Genomic DNA, 23,523 nt, shown 5'->3' with positions numbered 1-23,523 from the left:
CTAAGGACTTCACCACAACACAGGAGTTCATTAGAAGATGAAACAATTTGTGATGAAAAATATCAAAATAACTTTTATTTATTTATAATTTATATACTAATACAAGAATGAGCACAACCGTCAACAGGCTGACGATTGGCTTTGGGACACTATTCCCAACAATCTCCCACTTGGCCTAAAGCCAATCGGTGCAGTATCTAATACCCATCTTCGACTTGAAGTTATCGAACTCCTTCACCACAATGGCTTTAGTAAATGGGTCGGCCAGGTTCTCCTTTCCGTTGATCTTCTGAAGGTCGACGTCACCTCAATCCATGATTTTTCGGATGAGATGGTAGCGGCGCAGAATATGCTACGTCCACTGGTGTGCCTTCGGTTCCTTCGCCTGAGCAATGGCTCCAGAGCTGTCACAGTAGAGCAGAAATGGACCAACAAGGGAGGGTGCTACTCCGAGCTCGGTGATAAATTTTCTCAGCCACACCACTTCTTTGGCAGCATCTGATGCAGCGACATACTCTGCCTCGCAAACTAAATCAGCCACAGTATGCTGCTTGGAACTCTTCCAGCAGACAGCCCCACCATTAAGGGTAAAAATAAATTCCGACACACTCTTGCTGTCATCGTGATCAGATTGGAAACTAGAGTCTGTAAACCCTATAAGTCTCAAGTTTGATTCACCATAAACAAGCCACTGGTCCTTAGTATTTCTTAAATACTTCAGGATGGTTTTAACAACCTTCCAGTGATTCTCTCCTGGATCAGATTGGTATCTACTCACTACCTCTAGTGAGTATGCCACATCTAGTCGTGTACATGTCATGGCGTACATGATAGATCCCACTGCCGAAGCATATGGAATTCTATCCATATGCTCTCTCTCTTGAGGTGTTATCGGACAATCCCTTTTCGAGAGAGAAATTCCATGGCCTATCGGTAGATAGCCTTTCTTGAAATTCTCCATGCTGAACCTTTTCAGCATAGTATCAATGTAGTGGACTGAGATAAGCCAAGCAACCTTTTAGATCTATCCCTATAGATCTTCATCCCTAGGATGTAGGAAGCTTCTCTCAGATCCTTCATGGAGAATTGTGACGACAGCCAAATCTTTATTCCCTGTAATGCAGGGACATCATTCCCGATTAAGAGAATGACATCCACATACAATACAAGAAATACCACTACTGGATCATTAGCCTACTTATAAATGTAGGGCTCTTCTCCGTTCTTAATGAAGCCATACGTTTTGATCGTCCTATCAAAATGTATGTTCCAACTCCGAGATGCCTGCTTAAGTCCATAAATGGACCTCTGTAGCCTGCACACCTTAGACTCATCTGTGGATGTGAACCCTTCAGGTTGTATCATATACACCTCTTCGTCCAGCTTTCCATTTAGGAAAGCTGTCTTCACATCCATCTGTCAGATTTCATAGTCCAGATGGACAGCTATCGCAAGCATAATCCGAATGAATTTGAGCATTGCCATAGGAGAAAATGTCTCGTCATAGTCTATACCATAACGTTGATGATATCCCTTGGCAACCAGACGGGCTTTATAGGTCTCCACCTTTTCGTCTGTACCTCTCTTCCTCTTGAAGACCCACTTACACCCTATGGATTTTACTCCTTCGGATGGGTCAACCAATGTCCACACATCGTTGACCTTCATGGACTCCATTTTGGATTTCATGGCCTCTAGCCATTTCTCAGAGTCAGGTCTCTGTATTGCATCCATGTAGGTGATCGGATCCTCATCGTTTTCATCAAGTTCGATAGGATCGCCATCCCAGACCAAGAAACCATAGTATCTGTCCGATTGATGTGGTACTCTACCAGACCGCCTTAAGGGTGCAGGAACAATGGGCTCCAGATCTGATCTAACCAAATCCGGTTCAGGTTCAGCAACTTGTGTTGGTTTTTTCACCTGTCGAACTTCCTCAAGTTTGACCTTAGAGGCAACAGTCCCTTCACCAAGGAGCTCCTTTTCCAAAAAGATTGCCTTAAGGCTGACAAACACTTTTTGCTCATCAGCTAGATAGAAATAATACCTTTTGATCTCTTTTGGGTACCCTATGAAATAACACTTGTCAGACCTAGGTCCAAGCTTGTCCATAATTAAACATTTAACATAAGCCAGACACCCCCAAACCTTAAGGTGCGAGAGTACTGGCTTACGTCCTATCTATATCTCATAAGGCGTTTTGGTTACAGACTTACTCGGAACCCTATTTAGAAGGTAACAAGCCGATTCGAGCGCATATCCCCAGAGGGAGATCGGTAGACCAGCAAACCCCATCATGGATCAAAATATGTCCAACAAGATCCGATTTCTCCTTTCAGACACACCATTATGCGGTGGTGTTTCAGGAGGAGTCCAGTGAGAGAGAATCCCCTTCTCCCCAAGATATGTCAGAAACTTACTGGAAAGGTATTCACCTCCTCGATCAGATCGAAGAGTTTTAATACACTTCCTAGTTTATTTTTCTATCTCATTTCAGAATAGTTTGAACATTTCAAATGACTTCGACTTATGCTTCATTAGGTAGACATACCCATACCTCGATAGGTCGTCTGTGAAGGTTATAAAGTAGAAATATCCACCTCTTGCACTTGAGCTCATGGGTCCACATACATCAAAATGTACCAGACCTAAGAGTTCACTGGTTTGCTCACCTTTTTCAGTAAAAGGTGACTTGATCATCTTCCCAAGAAGACAGAACTCACAGGTTGGAAGTGATTTACAATCACCAACTTCAAGAATTCCTTCTTGAGCCAACCTGTTTATCCTGTTCTTATTGATATAACCTAGCCTACAGTGCCAAAGGTAGACTTCTGACATATTATCCATTCTAGGACATTTATCGGAGGTTTGAACCACATTAACAGGCTGTGATAGTAAGTAAATTTTATTATTTAGTTATCCAACAAATATTGTAACACCATTCAAAATAACATTGTAAATATTTTCTTTTATTAAAAATTCATAACTGTACATGGCCAAAAGGCCTACAGAAATAATATTTAACAAAAAGCTTGGACAATAGTGACATTCACTCAGAATTACATTACGAGAGTTGATTACAAGGTTCATGATTCTTAAAGCTAGAACTGAAACTTTACTTCCATCTTCAACGTTTAGGAACCTCTCGCCTTCATCAAATCTCCTACTGACCTGAAGACCCTGTATCGAATTACAGATATGATAAGGGCTTTCGATATCCAATACCCAGATACTAGTATCACAAATAAAAAAGTTACAAGGTGTTATCATATAATTACCTTGCTTCTTCTTCGGCCTGTTCGGATCCAGGGAGGCAATATATAGAGGACAGTTCCTCTTTCAGTGCCCCTACTTCTTGCAAAAGAAGCAGTACGCCTGGCTCTGGTCAAGCTTGTGCTTCTTGATCTGACCCTGTGCTGATGTCCCAGCATGCGGCTGCACCTTCTTATTCTTCTTCTTCTTGTTCTTCTTCCCTTTCTCAAAGGGTTGATGACCGGAAGAAGACCCTCCCACAATATTCACCGACTCCTTATGGAGCTGGTGGTCCTTCTCAAAGTTCTGCAGCAACCCCAACAAGCCATGGTAGTTCACTGCAGGCTTTATCATTCGAAAATGAGTAAGGAAGGAGACGAAGGACTTGGGCAAAGAATTAAGGATCGCATCCTTATCGAGCTGCTCGTGCAAGGGAAAGCCCAATTTACTTAGGCGCTCAATCATTTCGAACATGTACAGTACATGATCGGTGACTGAGGCCCCATCCCTCATCCGAGCATTGAAAATGGCACAACTAGTTTTGTGCCTCTTAACGTCATCAGGCGTGCCAAAGGAGTCGTTCAACATTTGATGCATCTCTTATGGATGGACGTTCTCGAACCTGCAGCTGAACTCATCATTCATTGCCACCAGCATTATGCACCGAACAGTGGTGCGGTCATTGAGCCACTTCTGGTAAGTGTCTCGGACCGTCCCTCTAGCATTCGGGGCTGGCTCTCAGGTGCCGGATCCGTTACTACATAAAAGATCCGCTCATGCTCAAGGATGATTTTCAATTTCGATACCAGCTATCAAAATTAGGTCCCATGAGCTTGTCATTATCTAATAATGACCGGAGCGACAGGGTAATGGCCATAGCTGCATAAAGAAAAATCAGACCTTTATTAGTATATAAATTATTAATAATAAAGACTTGGACTTTAGTCTAAAGTTTCTCTCAATATTTTAATGAACTGGTAGCCTCAACCTCTAATTCGAGGAATTACTTTAATTTCTTAGTGGGTACTAGAATCCACACAGACTACACGTGAGCCCAACTTTGGTTGGTCAACCCATGTGCATCTATGGATAGGTTCATAACCAGTTGTTTCTCTAAACAACATCTAGTAATTGATTTTGCCCCAGAACTTAATCAGTAGGATTTGGCCTCCACTGAAAAGATCTGATTAGGTTCAACCTACATGACTTGATTTGATGAATCGGACCAATAAATAATCAGGTCCGACTTTAGCCGGCCAACCTGACCACCATCAGAAAGACTCAACCCAATGATCATATTATGAATGATAATTTCATTAGTTAATAAGCACTAGGCCTTTGGGCCTCCAGTGATTATTAAACTAATAGACTCATTATCACTCACTTAATGGGAGGTAATGACTTAATTATCACTATAACTTAATCACTTTTAGGAACCTAATAATTTTTGAAAATTTTATTAAAGGATAGAAAAGAAGAAATTAACCAGCCAAGTTCAATCCTCCCACTGACTTCACCAAGTCAGATTAAAAAAGATTTAATTAAAGCCGGCATTAGGAGCACCTAAATCAGTCACACTGATTTACCTAATGACATGGGTGAGCCCTAATCATCAAGTGATCTAATCAAAACCTAACTCACCAGGTTGGCCAGGTAAGTGAGATCAGTGGTGGGGATAAGCCATTAACTCGTCAGAGATCGAATTAATGCGAGTAGCTCCCACTTAAAAATCACTGGTGAGACTGCCGAACTTACCTTAGATACCAACCGGTTCATTAGTTTTAATTTGATCAACTTAGTAAATAAGGTTCTACCGTGTAGCCATGAATTAAGTCCATCTTGGTCTAGTTAAAGACATGGACCCATTCAACTACAACTATTGGAGTTGAGTCTAGAGCATCCTTGACCTAATCTAATTCAACTTTTGATTAGATTTGACTAATTACTCTAATTTAGTCTATTTCTTTAAGCTAACCTTAGGTCTAACCCAATTATGGACCTAATCCATTTAACCCATTGACCCACAAGTTTATGCAATTGTCTTAGGTCTTAATTCATAATTCTAGACCAACTAGACAATACTTAATTCTTTTAATTAAGTATTTGGGCTGATGGATCAGGGTTTGGTATTTTGAAAATAATTTTCAAATTTGAAAGATTTTATTTTCTGTTCACCAAATGTGTTGACTCATTTCACAAACAGATCAACACATTTCATAAACAGCAATCCTATTGCTAATTACATAACAGAAAATAACTCAATCAAAATAAATCATGAATATTTCTTTAGATCTAATCTAACACATTCATGATAAATTTTATAATTGAACCTTTACAATTAAGTTCTTTCACTACTTCATCTGCATGAGATATAATCGCATCGGCACCACTACCACCATAGGAGAACCCCATCGAATGGGAGGAGAGGGCCTTTAAATCTTACTTTTCTCCTATGACCGGATGACCATGGCAACCAACCCAATTAGACTACTTGCTACTTGGATCAAGTATATCTAAATATATCAATTTCAAAATTTAAATTTCAAATTTTAAATTTTAAATTTCAAATTTTGAATTTCAAATTTCAATAAATTTCAAATTTTAAATTTTAAATTTTTGAATTTCAAATTTTGAATTTTAAAATTTGAATTTCAAATTTAAAATTTTAAATAAATTTTAAATTTTAAATTTTGAATTTTAAATTTTTGAATTTTGAATTTCAAATTTTAAATTTCAAATTTCAAAATTCAAATTTCAAAATTTGAATTTTAAATTTTAAATTTAAATTTTAAATTTAAACTTTTAGATTACTACTTAATCTATGCATGCAAATGTATATCATATTTTAGAACCTGCTCTGATACCATTTTGTGGAAATTTCAGTGCAGGGGTAAAACGATAATTTTAAAACTTTTTCAAAATTATAATTTTACAGCTAAAATTATTAATTAATCTAATTAATTAATATATATTAGTCTTACACAAAGATCTAAATATGATATATATAGCATGTATTTAAATTTGAAATTTTGAATTCTACAGTAAATATTTTACTGTTATGTGTTCAAAACACAATACCTTCGTGCAGGTAGTCGATCGTTGCAGTCTGATCATCGTCAGGAAGATCTGATCATCGTAATATAGCCACACGTACATCTAGCCTCCGTAGATTATCCACATGAAGCTCTTGGTCTGATCGGCTCCTCACGAATGCTAGTTCGTTGCAGAACTCTTTCGACGGCTGATGCTGATCAAACTCCTTCGATCTTGATATGCCGACTCTTTGGATACTCCGAATCATCAGTAGATGTACTTGAGAGGTTGATGAAGCTCTCCCTAAAGTTTGATGGGCTCACGATACTCGTAGCTCACCTTCTCACTTTTCGAACACTAGACAGAAATCCTAGGGTACTCACAGAAGAAACTTGCACCCACTCTCTCTTTTCTTTTCTCTTCTTTTCTCACACACAGGGTCTATCTGACGCCCCCTTTTCTCTCTCAGATCAGATGTCACACGCCCCACCTTCTCATTTCTTTTAAAACAGTGCAAGACCGCATCTTTGCAGTGTTTTTACCGCGTGAGAGGATAAAGATAAGTGGTTGCTCACTTGAATTCAAATCGAATTTGAATTCAAATGCCAACCAACCAATTTTCCACTCTTGGAATGAGAAGGGAAGGGCATGGGCTTCTTTCTGCGTGGAGAGTTTACACGAGAAATCTTTTCTCGTGTGGAGGAAGTGGTGCACAAATTAAAGGGGTGGCACAGGGATTTGTTAACCATTCAAATTCAAACATCCTTTGAATTTGAATGGCCAACCAACCTTATCATTATCCATTCAAAATGGCACACAAAGAAGGGGTGTTGGAAGGCTTCTGTGTGAGAGAAAATTCATGAGAACTCATTTCTCGTGAATTCAAATGGGCGCAGGTGAAGTGAGGTGGCGCAGGGAGATAAGTCAAGGTGGTTTGAAATTTTAAAGCAATCTAATTGAACCAACCATATTAAAATAGGTTAGGTACAATTAGACTAAATTAAATCCAACACAATTAGGCTTAATTAGGCTCAATAAAATTTTAATCAAATCATAAATTGACTAAGTCCAACCCCTGATCAAATCAGGAACCAAACCACTTCGGTGATTAGGTCAACTCTTAACCTAATCGGGTCAAACTCAACTGAATCTAATTCAATTGGACTTGATCCAAACAATCAAATTAAGTTAATTAGTAATCAAATCACTAATTAAACTTCTCATAAATACTGAATCCAAATTCGATGGGCAATCGGGCATCAAAGTCCATCGATATGAAACCTTGATCGAAGAGTTCCAAACCAGTGGAACTCTTGATCCCGGTACCCAAAATATGTGAAACTCGTGATCAGAGAATCTTGATTTTTAATCACAGAGTTTCTGAGCATTTGGACTCTTAATCGAAGAGTCCCAATCTAGTGGCATTCTTCACCAGCCATCAGATCAGATAAGAACCTCTAATGTGTGTGACCCCGTAGGTTCGAACCTAAGCCGGTAGCACAGGAATCAATTTCTGTACTAATCGAAGTGACCATCTAGCAATGGTACCCGACATCCAGATAGGTTGAATAGTCACAATCGCAACATTCAGAACCTACGCGAATATGGTTACTGTATAATTCATCCCTTTTGACCCCTGTGTTTAGGACGACTCAGGATTAAACTGTCAACCCTGATTAGATCATCTGAATCATGCTCAACTCAAACAGTTCTGTGACTCCTCGCTAGGACTACCCTGGCTAAGATTTTGCTAAATTAAAACACGACTGTACATAGCTCCTGAACTGGAGTGGTCAATCCCATCTTGACACACGCACCGACAAGTCAAGTACTTGAGTACACCCAGCAGCCTTCCGTCACTGAATTAAAAATTCAAGTAGTCCAGTGCTTAAGTACAGTGAGTTGCTTGTAAGTCACCATGGCAGTCTCATGTCGGAGGGACAGTTATACCCATATCCCATCGGAGCAAATCTTGACAGCAGAAAAAGCTCCGGAGTCAGTCACGTTTAGTGCAAATGTATCCTTACATCTCATCTGTATGCCATACTAGTGTCTTCATACTCCTTGATTAAGAGGACAACCAATCTATATGACACACAACGACCTATGCTTGAAAAACGTTGTTGTCCTTGGTAACAACATATCATTTGGTTGCGAATAGGTTTAAGGACTAAACGATAAATCCTCCTTTGTCGAGTCTAAATAGTCCTAAGGACTTCACCACAACATAGGAATTCATTAGAAGATAAAATAATTTATGATGAAAAATATTAAAATAACTTTTATTTATTTATAATTTATATACTAATACAAGAATGAGCACAACCGTCAACAGGCTGACAATTGGCTTTGGGACACTATTCCCAACAGGTTAAGCCTAAATAAATAGATGAAACCTAATCTAAATTTTTTATCAAATCCTAATCCAATTAAAAATTGATTGAATCAAAGTCCTGATCAAATCAAGGATAATTCTCTCTTAGCGATTAGGTCATCTCATAACTTGATCGGATCAAACTTAATTGAATCTAATTTAATTAGATTTGATTTAATCCTTTTTGCCCAATCAAATTGAGCTAATTAGCACTCTAATTACTAATTAATTCTCCATTAATTCACTAACACTTGGTGAATAAATTTATTGTAATTTTTGCATAAGGTTAACCATCAATCGAATTGACGATTAAATCCTTGAACGATTCTCAATCGTTGATTAGCCACATGATCAGTTAAAATTTTTTTTTGAGTGTGATCCCGTAGGTTCAAACCTAAACCAATAGCACAAGAATAAATTTTTAAACTAATTGATGTAACCATCTAGCAATGGGATCCGACATCCAGATAGATCGAATGATAATGAAGCAACATTCGAGAACCTACTGACGTATGGTTACCGTATAATTCATTCCTTTGACCCTAATGCTTAAGAACGACCTAGGGTTTAACTGTCAATCCTAGATAAGACATCCATATTATATTTTAACCTTTCAAATCCATCATATAAATTATCCAGGTTCAAATTTTATAAAATTAAAATACAGTGATGCATTAACTCCTATTAATTCGGAGGGATCAATCCCATCTTGACTCACGTACTGACTTGACAAGTACTTGACTGTATCTAAAAATTTTTTGTTATTGAATTAAAAATTCAGGTAGTCCAATATCAAAGTATAGTGAGTTTCTTGCAAGTCACCGTGATGATCTCAGATCGAAGAAAAACTTATATCCATACTATTTGTGAGCTACTCTAGAAAGCAGAGTACTCCGCAGTTGGTCACATTCAGTGATGATATACTCCTACATCTCATCTGCATGCCATATCAGTGTCTCCACATTATTTGGTTACGAAGACAACGAACATATATGGCACACAATGATCTACACTTGATATTGCTATCATCCTAATAATAGCCTATCATTTGATCGCAAATCAGTTTAAGGACTACGTGATAAATCTTTTTTTATCGATCAAAGTAACCCTAAGGACTTCATCACAATATAGGAGTTCGTTAGAAGATGTAATCTTGTGATAAAAAGACCTAATAACTTTTATTATTTATCAATTCATATTCATTTATAATTAGCACAATCGTCAAACGATTGACTTTAGGATATAATTTTCAATAACTCCCACTTAGACTAAAGCCAATCAGTATAGTATCATATACCCATCTTTGATTTATCATCTCAGAACTCTTAGATATCGAGGCTTTAGTAAATGAGTTGGTCAGATTTTTCTTTCCATCGATCTTTTAAAATTCGACGTCACCTCGATTCGTGATTTCTGAAAAAGATGGTAGCGATGCAAAATGCTTGGTAAGTTAATGAGACTTCGCTCCTTGACATGAGCTATGGCTCTAGTGCTGTACAATATAGTAAAACCATCATCGGAGGGTGCCACTCCTAGCTTGCTAGTGAATCTATACAATCACATTCCTTGCAAGCATCAGATACTATAATGTATTTTGTCTCGCAAATTGAATTGGCTATATTACTCTGCTTGAAACTTTTCTGGCAGATTGCTCCATTATTTTGAATAAAGATGTATTCCGATACGTTCTTGCTATTATTATGTCCAACTAAAACTAAAATCAAATTTCATAAGTTTTAAGTCAGATTCTCCATAATCGAGCCACCGGTCCTTAGTATTTCTCAAATATTTACGGATGACCTTCTAGTGATTCTCATCCGGATCTTGCAGGTATCCACTCACTACCTAGTGAGTATACCATATCCTGTCTTATACATGGTATACATGATAGAACAAATTCTACTCATAAATACTCTATGTACGTGGACTAGGATAACCCAAACAGCTTCTTAGATCTATCTCTATAGATCTTCATCCCTAGGATGAGGGATTCTTTTTCCATGTCCTTTATGAAGACCAATGATAACAATGAAATCTTTATTTCCTATAATATAAGGAATGTCATTTCCGATTAAAAGAATTTCATTCATATACAAAATAAGAAATATACTCACAGAACTATTAACCCATTTGTATTTGCAAGATTTTTCTTCATTCTCAATGAAGCCATGCATTTTGATCATTTATCAAAATACATGTTTCAACTCTAAAATTTTTTAGCATTGCCATAGGACAAAATATCTCATTATGGTCAATACCATAATATTGACGATATCCTTAGGCAATCAGACGGGCTTTGTCTGTCTCCACCTTCTCGTCTGTATTTTCTGATCCTATTGAAGATCCACTTACACTCTATGGGCTTTACCCTTTCGAGTGGATCAACAAGTGTCCATACATTATTGACTATTATGGACTCCATTTCAGACTTTATGGCTCCAAGCCATTAATCAGAGTCAGACCTCTGCATGGCATCCATGTAGATGATCAGATCCTTGTTGTTCTCATCGAGTTCAACAGGATCATATTCTGAAACTAGAAACTGAAGTATCTATCCGACGGATGTGATACTATATCAGATCTCCTTAATGGTGCATCTACAACAGATTTTAGATTTGATCTAATCAAATCCGATTCTATAGATTCACTAGATTATATCGATTCTTCTACCTATCAAATTTTATAAGTTTCACATCAAAGACATCAGTTCCTTCACTAAGATACTTCTTTTCTAAAAAGAATGCCAAACAACTTTTATTCTTTAGCAAGGTAGAAGTAATATCTTTTAAATTTTTTAGGATTGCCCTATAAAATATTACATATAGGACCAAAATTCAAGCTAATCGATCTACAAATACTGTATATAAAACAAACACTCTCAAATCCTAAAGTAAGAATGTATCGGCTTACGCCTCATCTATATCTCATATGGAGTCTTTACGACTGATTAAATCAAAATTCAGTTGAGAACATGATAAGTAATCTCAAGAGCATAACCTTAAAAGGAGACTGACAGACTTGTAAACTTCATCATGGATTGAACTATATCTGACAAAGTTGTTGCCTAGATATGGAGCCCAAGAGGGGGGTGGGGGTGAATTGGATCTCTTAAAATTTTTAGTAATTAGTGCTCACAAGGAATGTGCTCAACTTGATGAGTGAGGTGAGTTAATTAACAATGACAAAAGATCAAACATAATTAACAAATGAACAAGTATAGAGCACAATAAAAAAAAAAAATATGCAAGCATAGCAAATATTAAGGATTTATAGTGGTTCGGTGCTAACCTTGCACCTACATCTACTCTCCAAATCCTAACTTGAGAAATCAATCCACTAAAAAGATTTTCAATTACAACACGTCGGATTACACCGACCCTTGCTGTCCAAGCAAGAATGCTTATTTTTTGAGTACAAGCCAAACCACAAACCCTCCGATTACAGGTTCGGTTCAACCTATCTAAGTTTTGAAACCTTCCAAAACTCAAAATTCAAAGTACAACAGCAAATAAATAGAGTACAAAATTTTTAGCACAAAAAAATTTCTTAAATGAGCATAATAAAATAATAAAAGTATAATACTCAAGGAGTAGAAGCCTTTGTTGGATACTCTCAGATTATTTGAACACTTGAATGCAGCTGGAGAGTAGTTGGTGAGCTAATTGAATACTTCTTTCTCTCTTTCTAGAATTTTGTTTCTCTTTCTCAGATTTGAGCTTCAATACCTCAATTATTCTTCTAATTTTTCACCTCTAAAAAGCATTTATAGTCTTTATTAAGTCTTGAGAGTGTCTTAGAATCAGTTAAGAGCCGTTGGAGTGTGTTTAATGTGTATTAAATGTATCAAAAATATGCTGAAAACTAGCCGATACGTGCGTCTGCACCACAGTAGGTCGACCCATGGGTTGCCCCATTTGGCCAGATAGAGAACCATGCTCTCTGTCTTGATCTCAAGCTCTCAGAGGTCGACTCATGGGTCACCCCACTGCTGAAGGAACCAGATCTAGGGTTTTAGGGTTAGATCTTGAAACTTTTTCAAGATCATGCAGCGGAAGACTAAAATAAATCAAAATTTATATTTTAAAATCAGAGAATCTCTAGATCTAAGATCCTATTATATGATTATTATATAGCATTAAATCAAAAATTAAAATATATAGAGCATGAACTACATGTTGATCATATCAACATATTTCTATACTACATCTAATGTATGTATTAAACAATAGATCAGATCTATTATCTTGCAAGTTAGACGTTCCAACCTCGCTGATCCAAGCTTAAGGATGATGTTGCAAGCCACACACACGTCCGACCTCTAGGAGTCGTCCACACGAGCCTACGAATCTCGATCAAAAGTCCTGCTTTAAGAAATCAGTACAGTATGCTAGTACTGCGCTGATCCTTCTTTGATGGTTGATCAGGTGTCTCTTTCTTCTTGATTTGGGCTCTTCCAAAGATGAAAAGTAGGAGAAAGAGTTTTAGATCTGAGACACTCTCAAAAAACTCAAGATGGAGGAAGGAAAGAGATGAAAACAAACAACCCTAGAAGAAGACCCTCTTCTTCTTCTCATTTCTCTCTCTAAACACTCTATCTTGTGTCTATTATATCTCCACGACCCAAAGGTCTTTCTCTCTGATTTTTGGATGATCCAAAGGTATCTCAAATCTCTATCTTTATCAAAAATTTCATGAAGAAACTCATTTTGTAAAGAGAGATATGATAGAGTCCTTATCTAGGTCAAATACCTAGTCAAGGCTTATCCAAACATGGCAAGATAAGGGGTGCCCAACTCTTGAGCACCTCCTCCTTATTTTCATGCATAGACCATCAGAAAAGGGTGTGCAATATGTACCCTAAAAGCCACAAAAATTTCAAAAAAAATTTGGATAAATTCAGTGCAAAATTGAAAGAGTTTTAGATTTTTAAAACTCTATCTCATAGAATTCGAAATCCAAACTTATTCCTCTTTGATTTGATCCAAACCACCTTTCATGTAAGAAAGAAGAGAGAAAACCTTTTGTGGATGTGGGAGAGACCTGGGAGAGGACTTTTGTCACACAAAATAAGAGGGGATTGGCGTGGAATAAGAGAGAGGGCATGGGGGAGCTTATGTGGCGCAAAGTGGAATCCTAGTCTTACTAGGATTCTATCTTATGACTAGTTTTAATTTGATTTCTCAAACTAAATCAAATCAAAATTAGATTAAATTAATTAAAATAGGTCTTAACCCAATTAAGAATCTAATTTAATCAGATTAAATTAGATTTAAATCTGATTTAATTTTTTAATCAAATTAAAAATTAGGTTGACCCAATCCTAATTGAACTAAGACTAGTTTTTTCTTGTAATTGGCTTATCCAATAAACCAATTGGACTTGATCCAATCAAGCCAAAACCAAATCTAATTAAATCATATTGGCTTAATCAAATTAAGCCAATTAGCAATCAAATTGCTAATCAATCCTCCTGCAACACTTGCACTGGGTTAAATGTCAATCATATTGATCATTTAATGCTAGAACGATTCTTAATCGTTGATCAACCATCCGATTGGATCATGAACTCTAATGTGTGTGACCTCATAGGTCCGAACCTAAGCTGGTAGCACAGAAATAAATTTTTATACCAATCGAAGTGACCATCTAACAATGGTACCCGACGATCGGATAGGTCGAATGTGTAGAACAACATCCTTAGAACCCATGCGGATATAGTTTCCATATAATTCATCCCCTTGACCTAAATGATCATAGGATATCTCAGAGTTTAACTGTCAACTCTGATCAGGTTGTCCACATTATATTTTAAAATATCAAATCCATCTAATGGATTATCCTGGCCAAAGTTTTGCTAAATTAAAATACAGTGACTCATTCTTCTCCAACTCTTGGAGTGGTCAATCCCCTCTCGATTACACTCTAACTTCACAAGTACTTGACTATGCCCAAAAGCCTTCCGTCCCTAAATTAAAAATTTAGTTAGTTTAGTACCAAAGCACAGTGAGTTGCTTGCAACTCACTGAGGCGATCTCAGGTCTAAGGGACACTTATACCTATATCCCATCAGAGACATTCTCGACAGCAGAATACTCTGGAGTTGGTCACGTTCAATGATGATGTACCCTTACATCTCACCTGTATGCCATACCAGTGTCTCCACACTCTTTGATTAAGAGGACAACCAACCCATATGGCTTACAGCGACCTATGCTCGATAGAAGCTGTCGTCCTTATTAACAGCTTATCATTTGGTCGTGAACAGTTTTAAGGACTAATCGATAAATCTTCTCTTTATCGAACTTAAATAGCCCTAAGGACTTCATCATAACAATGGAGTTCATTAGAAGATGAAGACTTATGATGAAAATGCCAAAAATATATTTTATTTATTAACAAATCAATTACAATACTTGGTTGCTCAACCGTCAACAGCTTGACGATTGGCTTTTGGGACATATTTTTCAACAACTCTCACTTGTCCTAAAGTCACTCGATACAGTATCTAATACCCATCTTCGACTTGTGATTGTCGAACTCCTTTATCACCAAGGCTTTAGTAAAGGGGTCGACCAGGTTCTCATTTCCGTCAATCTTCTGAAGGTCGACGTCACCTCGATCCACGATCTCCCGGACTAGGTGGAAGCGGTGCAAGATGTGCTTCGTCCACTGGTGTGCTTTGGGTTCCTTCATCTGAGCTATGGCACCAGTGCTGTTGCAGTAGAGCGGGACCGAACCATCGAGGGAGGGTGCTACTCCGAGCTCGTTGATGAATTTTCTCAGCCACATAGCTTCCTTTGCGGCATCCAATGCTGCGATGTACTCTGCTTCACAAACAAAGTCTGCCATAGTATGCTGCTTGGAACTCTTCCAGCAGATAGCTCCACCATTCAGAGTAAAGATATAATCCGACATGCTTCTGCTGTCATCATGGTCAGATTGAAAGCTTGAGTCTGTGAACCCCACAAGTTTCAGATCTGACTCGCCATAAATCAACCATTGGTCCTTAGTATTTCTCAAATACTTAAGGATGGCTTTAACCACTTTTCAATGGTTTTCTCTAGGATCAGATTGGTATCTACTCACTACTCCTAGTGAGTATGCCACATCTGGTTTTGTACATATCATGACGTACATGATAGATCCCACAGTCGAAGTATATGAGACTCTACTCATACGCTCTCTCTCTCTCTTCAGGACTTGTCAGACAATCCTTCTTAGAGAGAGAAATCTATGGCCTATCGGTAGATAGCCCTTCTTGAAATTCTTCATGCTGAACCTCTTCAGCACAGTATCTATGTACATATCATGGCGTACATGATAGATCCCACGGTCGAAGTATATGGGATTCTACTCATACGCTCTCTCTCTCATGACTTGTCAGACAATCCTTCTTGAAGAGAAAAATTTCATGGCTTATCAGTAGATAGCCCTTCTTGAAATTCCCATACTAAACCTCTTCAGCACAGTATCTATGTACGTGGATTGGGATAACCCAAGCATCTTTTTAGATCTATCCCTATAGATCTTCATCCCTAGGATGTAGGATGCTTCACCCAAGTCCTTCATGGAGAACTGCGATGACAACCAAACTTTTATTCTCTGTAGTGCAGGGATGTCATTTTCGATTAAGAGAATGTCATCTACGTACAAGACAAGGAATACCATAACTAGACCAATTGCCCATTTATAGATACAGGGCTCTTCTCAATTCTTAACGAAGCCATGCATTTTGATCACCTTATCAAAACACATGTTCCAACTTCGAGAAGCTTGCTTCAATCCATAAATGGATCTCTGAAGCTTGCACACTTTGGACTCATCTGTGGATGTAAACCCCTCAAGTTGTATCATATACACCTTTTTGGTCAGCTCTCCATTCAGAAAAGTTGTCTTTACATCCATCTACCAGATCTCATAATCCAGATGAGCAGCTATTGCAAGCATTATCCGAATGGATTTGAGCATTGCCACAGGAGAAAACATCTCGTCATAGTCAATACCATAACGTTGACGATATCCCTTGGCAATCAGACGGGCTTTATAGGTCTCCACCTTTCCGTCTGCGCCTCTCTTCCTTTTGAAGACCCATTTACACCCAATGGGTTTAACCCCTTCAGGTGGGTCAACCAATGTCCATACATCATTGACCTTCATGGACTCCATTTCGGATTTCATGGCTTCAAGCCATTTCTCAGAATCAGGTCTCTGCATTGCATCCATATAGGTGATCGGATCCTCATTGTTCTCATCGAGTTCGATGGGATCACCGTCCCAGACCAAGAAACTGTAGTATCTGTCCGGCTGACGCGGTACTCTATCGGATCATCTTAATGGTATAGGTACATTGGGCTCCAGATCTGATCCAATCAAATCTGACTCAGGTTCAGCTATTGGTGTCGGTCCTTCTACTTGTTGAACTTCATCAAGTTCAACCTTTGAGGCAATGGTTCCTTCACCAAGGAACTCTTTTTCTAAAAAGATTGCCTTAAGACTGACGAACACCTTTTGTTCATCAACATGGTAGAAAAAATATCTTTTTGTCTCTTTGGGGTACCCAATGAATGTGCATTTGTCAGACCTAGGTCCAAATTTATCTGTGACTAATCGTTTGACATAGGTTGGGCACCCCCAGACCTTAAGATGTGAAAGTGCTGGCTTACGCCCTATCCATATCTCATATGGAGTCTTAATTACAGACTTACTTGGAACCCTATTTAACAGATAATAGGCCAATTCGAGTGTATATCCCCAGAAGGATATCGACATGCTAGCAAAATTCATCATGGATCGGACCATATCTAACAGAGTTCGATTCCTCCTTTCAGACACACCATTATGCTGTGATGTTCTTGGATGAGTCCATTGGGAGAGAATCCCATTCTCTCCTAGATATGTGAGAAACTCACTAGAAAGATATTCTCCTCCTCGGTCAGATCGAAGAGTTTTAATACTCTTTCCAGTTTGTTTTTCTACTTCACTTCGAAATCGTTTGAACATTTCACATGAATCCGACTTATGTTTCATCGGATAGACATATCCATATGTGGATAGGTCATCCGTGAAAGTTATAAAGTAGAAATATCCACCTCTAGCACTTATGCTCATGGGCCCGCATACATCAGTATGTACTAGGCTCAAGAGCTCAGTAGCTCTCTCACCTTTTCCAGTAAAAGGTGACTTGGTCATTTTACCAAGAAGATAGGACTCACAGGTTGGAAGTGATTCACAATCACTGACTTCGAGGTTTCCTTCTTAAGTCAACCTATTTATTCTGTTCTTGTTTATATGACCTAGCCTACAGTAACATAAGTGATATCTGACATACTATCTAATCTAGGATGCTTGCCAGTTGAATGATTCTTATCGGGCTTGATCTTTTTGGTCTGGCCCTGCACTGATGTCCTAGTCTGAACTTGCACCTTCTTCACTTTCTTCTTCTTGTTCTTCTTCCCTTTCTCAAAGGATCAAGAACTAGAAGACGAACCTCCCACTAAGTTCACCGACTCCTTGTGAAGTTGGTGATCCTTCTCAAAGTTCTGAAGTAACCCCAATAACCCATGGTAGTTTACTTTAGGCTTTGTCATTCTATAATGAGTGAGGAATGGGAGATAAGACTTGGGCAGTGAGTTCAGTATTGCATCTTTCCCAAGCTGCTCATGCAAGGGAAAGCCGAGCTTGCTCAAATGTTCCATCAGCTTGATCATGTACAGTACATGATCAGTGACAGAGGCATCATCCTGTATTTTGGCATTGAAGATGGCACAACTAGTCTTGTGCCTCTCCACATCATCGGGTGTGCCAAAGGCATCCTCCAACACTTGAAGCATGTCCTTTGGCTGAGCCATCTCGAATCTACGACTAAACTCGTCGCTCATGGCAGCCAGCATGATACAGTGCACCGTGGTCCGGTCACTGAGCCACTTCTGGTAAGTGTCTCTGACTGTTCCACGTGCATTGGCAGTTGGTTCCTCAGGTGCAGGATCCATTATCACATATAGGATCCGTTCATGCTCTAGGACTATCTTCAACTTTCGATACCAGCTACCGAAGTTGGGTCCCACCAACTTATCATTGTCCAACAATGATCGGAGTGATAGGGAAGTGGCCATATTTGTACAAAGGAGAACCATAACCTAATTAGTAATTGATTCATTAAACCTAAAGATTTGGACTTTAATCAAAATATTTCTCTCACTATTTTATTCGAAATGGTAGCCTCTACCTCCAATTCGAGAAATTATCCTAATTTCTTAGTGGGTACTAAAATCTACTTAGACTGCACACAAGCCCAACTTTGGTTGGCCAACCCATGTACATCTAAGAATAGGTTCATAACCAATTATTTTTCTAAATAATTTCTAGTAATTTTAATTTTGCCCCAGAAACCTAATTAGTAGGCTTTGGCCTCCACTATAAGGATCCGGTTAGGTCCAACCATTAACATGACCATACTTGGTGCATCTAACCAACGAATGATTAAGCCCAACTTTGGTTGGCTCACCTAACCACCATTAGAGAGACACTTCCAAGTCATCATATGATGAGTGATAATTTTATTAGTCAATAAGCACCAGGCCTTTGGGTCTGCAATGATTATTGAGTTAATGGACTCATTATCAAACACCTTAATGGGAGGCTATGACTCAGTTATCTCTATAACTTTATCATTTTAAGGACCTAATAATTTTAGAAGATTTAAATAATTTAGAGGATTAGGTCAGATGAACTAGCGTATCATGATCCTCCCACTGGCTTCACCAAGTCAGCTTAAGGAAGACCATTAAAAGGGCTGGTCTAGGAGCACCTAAATCAGTCACACTGATTTACCTAGCTGACATGGGTCAGCTCGAATAGTCAAGTGATCCGATCAAAACATAATTTCACCAAGAGGTCAGATAAGTTCGATCAGTGGGAGGGTCGGCCAAAGCTTGCCTTAGACACCATCAGAAATGGTCAGGTAAGCGGGCTCCCAATTAAAAACCACCAGTCTGGTTTACCTTAGACACCAACTGGTTTAATTAGTTTCAATTAGATCAACCTAACAGTTCATGCTAGACCGCTTAGCCAAGAACAAGTCCATTTGGTTCTCGTTAAAGACATGGACTTGACCAATTACAACTATTGTAATTGATCTAGAAAATCTTTGATCTAATCTAAGACAACAATTGATTAGATTTAGTCAATTCTCTAATTAAGTCCATCTTTAATCCAACCATATGTCTAACCCAATTAATGGACCTAATTCCCACTAACCCATTAACCTAATGTGTTATGGTTTGTGTCTTAGGTTCTTCAATTCACAATCCTAGAACCTAATCAAAACAACTTCTTAATTCTCGATTAAGTTTTGGACTGAAGATTGGGTTCGTTTTTCAAAAAATAATTTTTATATTTGTAAAAAATTTTACAATATGATTCTATCAACCATATTGCATGTTTGATTCATAATCAAGATGCAAGTGAAATAAACATGAAACTACTTTAGATCTAATCTAAACAGGTTCATGTAATTGAAACAATTTCAACTTTAAACAATTTCTTTGCACAAAAATTATTAACAAAGATATTTTATTTCAGATTTAAATATCTTTTAAATCTAATAAATCATAAATTTAATCTAGATCATATCTAACAAATTTATGATTAAAGACAGATCTACACGAACTAGGACAACCTTTGCACTGTAAGGGGTAAACCTTACAGCAGGACAACCTTGCAGTTCGTGATTGATCTAAAATTTTAATTTCAGATTTAATAATCAAATTATAAATTAGATCTAATCTAAAAAATAATCTAAGCATGTATAAATAATCATGTAATGAAGAACCTGGGCTCTGATACCAGATCTAGGATTTCAGGATTAGATCTTGAAACTTTTTCAAGATCATGCAGCGAAAGATTAAAATAAATCAAAATTTATTTTCTAAAACTAGAGAATCTTTAGATCTAAGATCTTATTACATAATTATTACATAGTATTAAATTAAAAATTAAAATATATAGAGCATGAACTACATGTTGATCATATCAACATGTTTCTATACTACATCTAATGTATGTATTAAACAATAGATCAGATCTATTACCTTGCAAGTTAGACATTCTAACCTCGCTGATCCTGACTTAAGGATGATGTTACAAGCCACACACATGTCCGACCTCTAGGAGTCGTCCACACGAGCCCACGAATCTCAATCAAAAATCCTGCTACAGGAAATCAGCACAGTATGCTAGTACTGCGCTGATCCTTCTTTGATGGTTGATCAGATGCCTCCTTCTTCTTGATTTGGACTCTTTCAAAGATGAAAAGTAGGAAGAGGAGTTTTAGATCTGAGATGCTCTCAGAAAACTCAAGATGGAGGAAGGAAAGAGATGAAAACAAACAATCCTAGAAGAAGACCCTCTTCTTCTTCTCGTTTCTCTCTCTAAACATCCTATCTTGTATCTATTATATCTCCACAATCCAAAAGTCTTTCTCTCTAATTTTTAGATGGTCCAAAGAAATCTCAAATCTCTATCTTCACCAAAAATTTCATGAAGAAACTCATTTTATAGAGAGAGATATGATAGAGTCCTTGTCTAGGTCAAATACCTAGTCAAGGCTTATCCAAACATGGCAAGATAAGGGGTGCCCAACTCTTGAGCACCTCCTCCTTATTTTCATACATAGACTATCAAAAAAAGGTGCACAATATGCACCCTAAAAGCCATAAAAATTTTAAAAAAAATTGGATAAATTCGGTGTAAAATTGAAAGAGTTTTAGATTTTTAAAACTTTATCTCATAGAATTCGAAATCCAAATTTATTCCTCTTTGATTTGATCCAAACCACCTTCCATGTAAGAAAGAAGAGAGAAAACCTTTTATGGACATGGGAGAGACCTGGGAGAGGGCTTTTGTCACATAAAATAAGAGGGGATTGGTGTGGAATAAGAGAGAGGGCATGGGGGAGGCTTATGTGGCGCAAGGTGGAATCCTAGTCTTACTAGGATTCTATCTTATGACTTGTTTTAATTTGATTTCTCAAACCAAATCAAACCAAAATTAGATCAACCTAATTAAAATAGGTCTTAACCCAATTAAGAACCTAATTTAATCAGATTAAATTAGATTTAAATCTGATTTAATTTTCTAATCAAATTAGAAATTAGGTTGACCCAATCCTAATTGAACTAGGACTAGTTTTTTCTTGCAATTGGCTTATTCAATAAATTAATTGGACTTGATCCAATCAAACCCAAACTAAATTTAATTAAATCATATTTAATTAGACTTAATTTTAACCTATTGGCTTAATCAAATTAAGTCAATTAGCAATTAAATTGCTAATCGATCCTCCTGCAACACTTGCACTGGATTAAATGTCAATCGTATTGATCATTTAACCCTAGAACGATTCTTAATCGTTGATCAACCATCCGATCGAATCATGAACTCTAATGTGTGTGACCTCATAGGTCCGAACCTAAATCGATAGCATAGAAATAAATTCTATACCAATCGAAGTGACCATCTAGTAATGGTACCCGACATCGGATAGGTCGAATGTGTAGAACAACATCCTTAGAACCCATGCAGATATAGTTTTCATATAATTCATCCTATTGACCAAAATGATCATAGGACATCTCAGAGTTTCACTGTCAACTCTGATCAGGTTGTCCACATTGTATTTCAAAATATCAAATCCATCTGATGGATTACCCTGGCCAAGATTTTGCTAAATTGAAATACAGCGACTCATTCTTCTCCAACTCTTGGAGTGGTCAATCCCATCTCGATCACACTCTGACTTCACAAGTACTTAACTGTGCCCAGAAGCCTTCTGTTCCTGAATTAAAAATTCAGTTAGTCCAGTACCAAAGCATAGTGAGTTGCTTGCAAGTCACTGAGGCGATCTCAGGTCTAAGGGATACTTATACCTATATCCCATCAGAGACATTCTCGACAGCAGAATGCTCTGAGTTGGTCACGTTCAATGACGATGTACCCTTACATCTCACCTGTATGCTATACCAGTATCTCCACACTCTTTGGTTAAGAGGACAACCAACCCATATGGCCTGCAGCGACCTATGCTCGATAGAAGCTATCGTCCTTATTAACAGCTTATCATTTGGTCGTGAACAGTTTTAAGGACTAATCGATAAATCCTCTCTTTATCGAACTTAAATAGCCCTAAGGACTTCATTATAACAATGGAGTTTATTAGAAGATGAAGACTTATGATGAAAATATCAAAAATATATTTTATTTATTAACAAATCAATTATAATACTTGATTGCTCAACCGTCAACAGCTTGACGATTGGCTTTTGGGACACATTTCCCAACAACTGCATGCCAAAGGCTAAGACAGGTGCATGGCGACTCTCTTTTGCAGCGAGATGATCTAAAAGGTCATCCCATTTTATTTCAATCTAATTTTTTAAATATTTAAGTACCAAAACTTATCAAAATATTACCAAACACTCTTAAATAGATTTGAATGAACTTGACACTTCCAAAAGGCTTCAAAATCATCTCCAACTTGCAAAATCTTCAACTTTGACACCCTTGAAGAAGTTTTTCAAACTCAATTTTTAGACTACCTGAAACCACACCAAAGTATTGTCCAATGATAAGAAACTCATTAGTAGTCCCCTCAAATGGTTTGTGACCATCAAAATCAATTCTTGAGGTAATAATCTCTCTTTTTTTGATGATGACAAAATATTTGAGTGTTCACAAGAGAGATCAATAAAGTACAAAAGGTTGAGTTTTTAAAATACTTAGAGTTAAGAGAACATGCCAAAGGTTGAATAAGTTATAGAGAATCATGAGTTCCACACTATCAGCAAGTTATGATGTTTTAAATCATA

The sequence above is a fragment of the Elaeis guineensis genome, chromosome 1 (genome assembly GCF_000442705.2).
Source record: "Elaeis guineensis isolate ETL-2024a chromosome 1, EG11, whole genome shotgun sequence".
NCBI lineage: Eukaryota > Viridiplantae > Streptophyta > Magnoliopsida > Arecales > Arecaceae > Elaeis > Elaeis guineensis.
The sequence above is the reverse complement of the archived record's forward strand: the minus strand, read 5'-3'. Positions refer to the sequence as shown.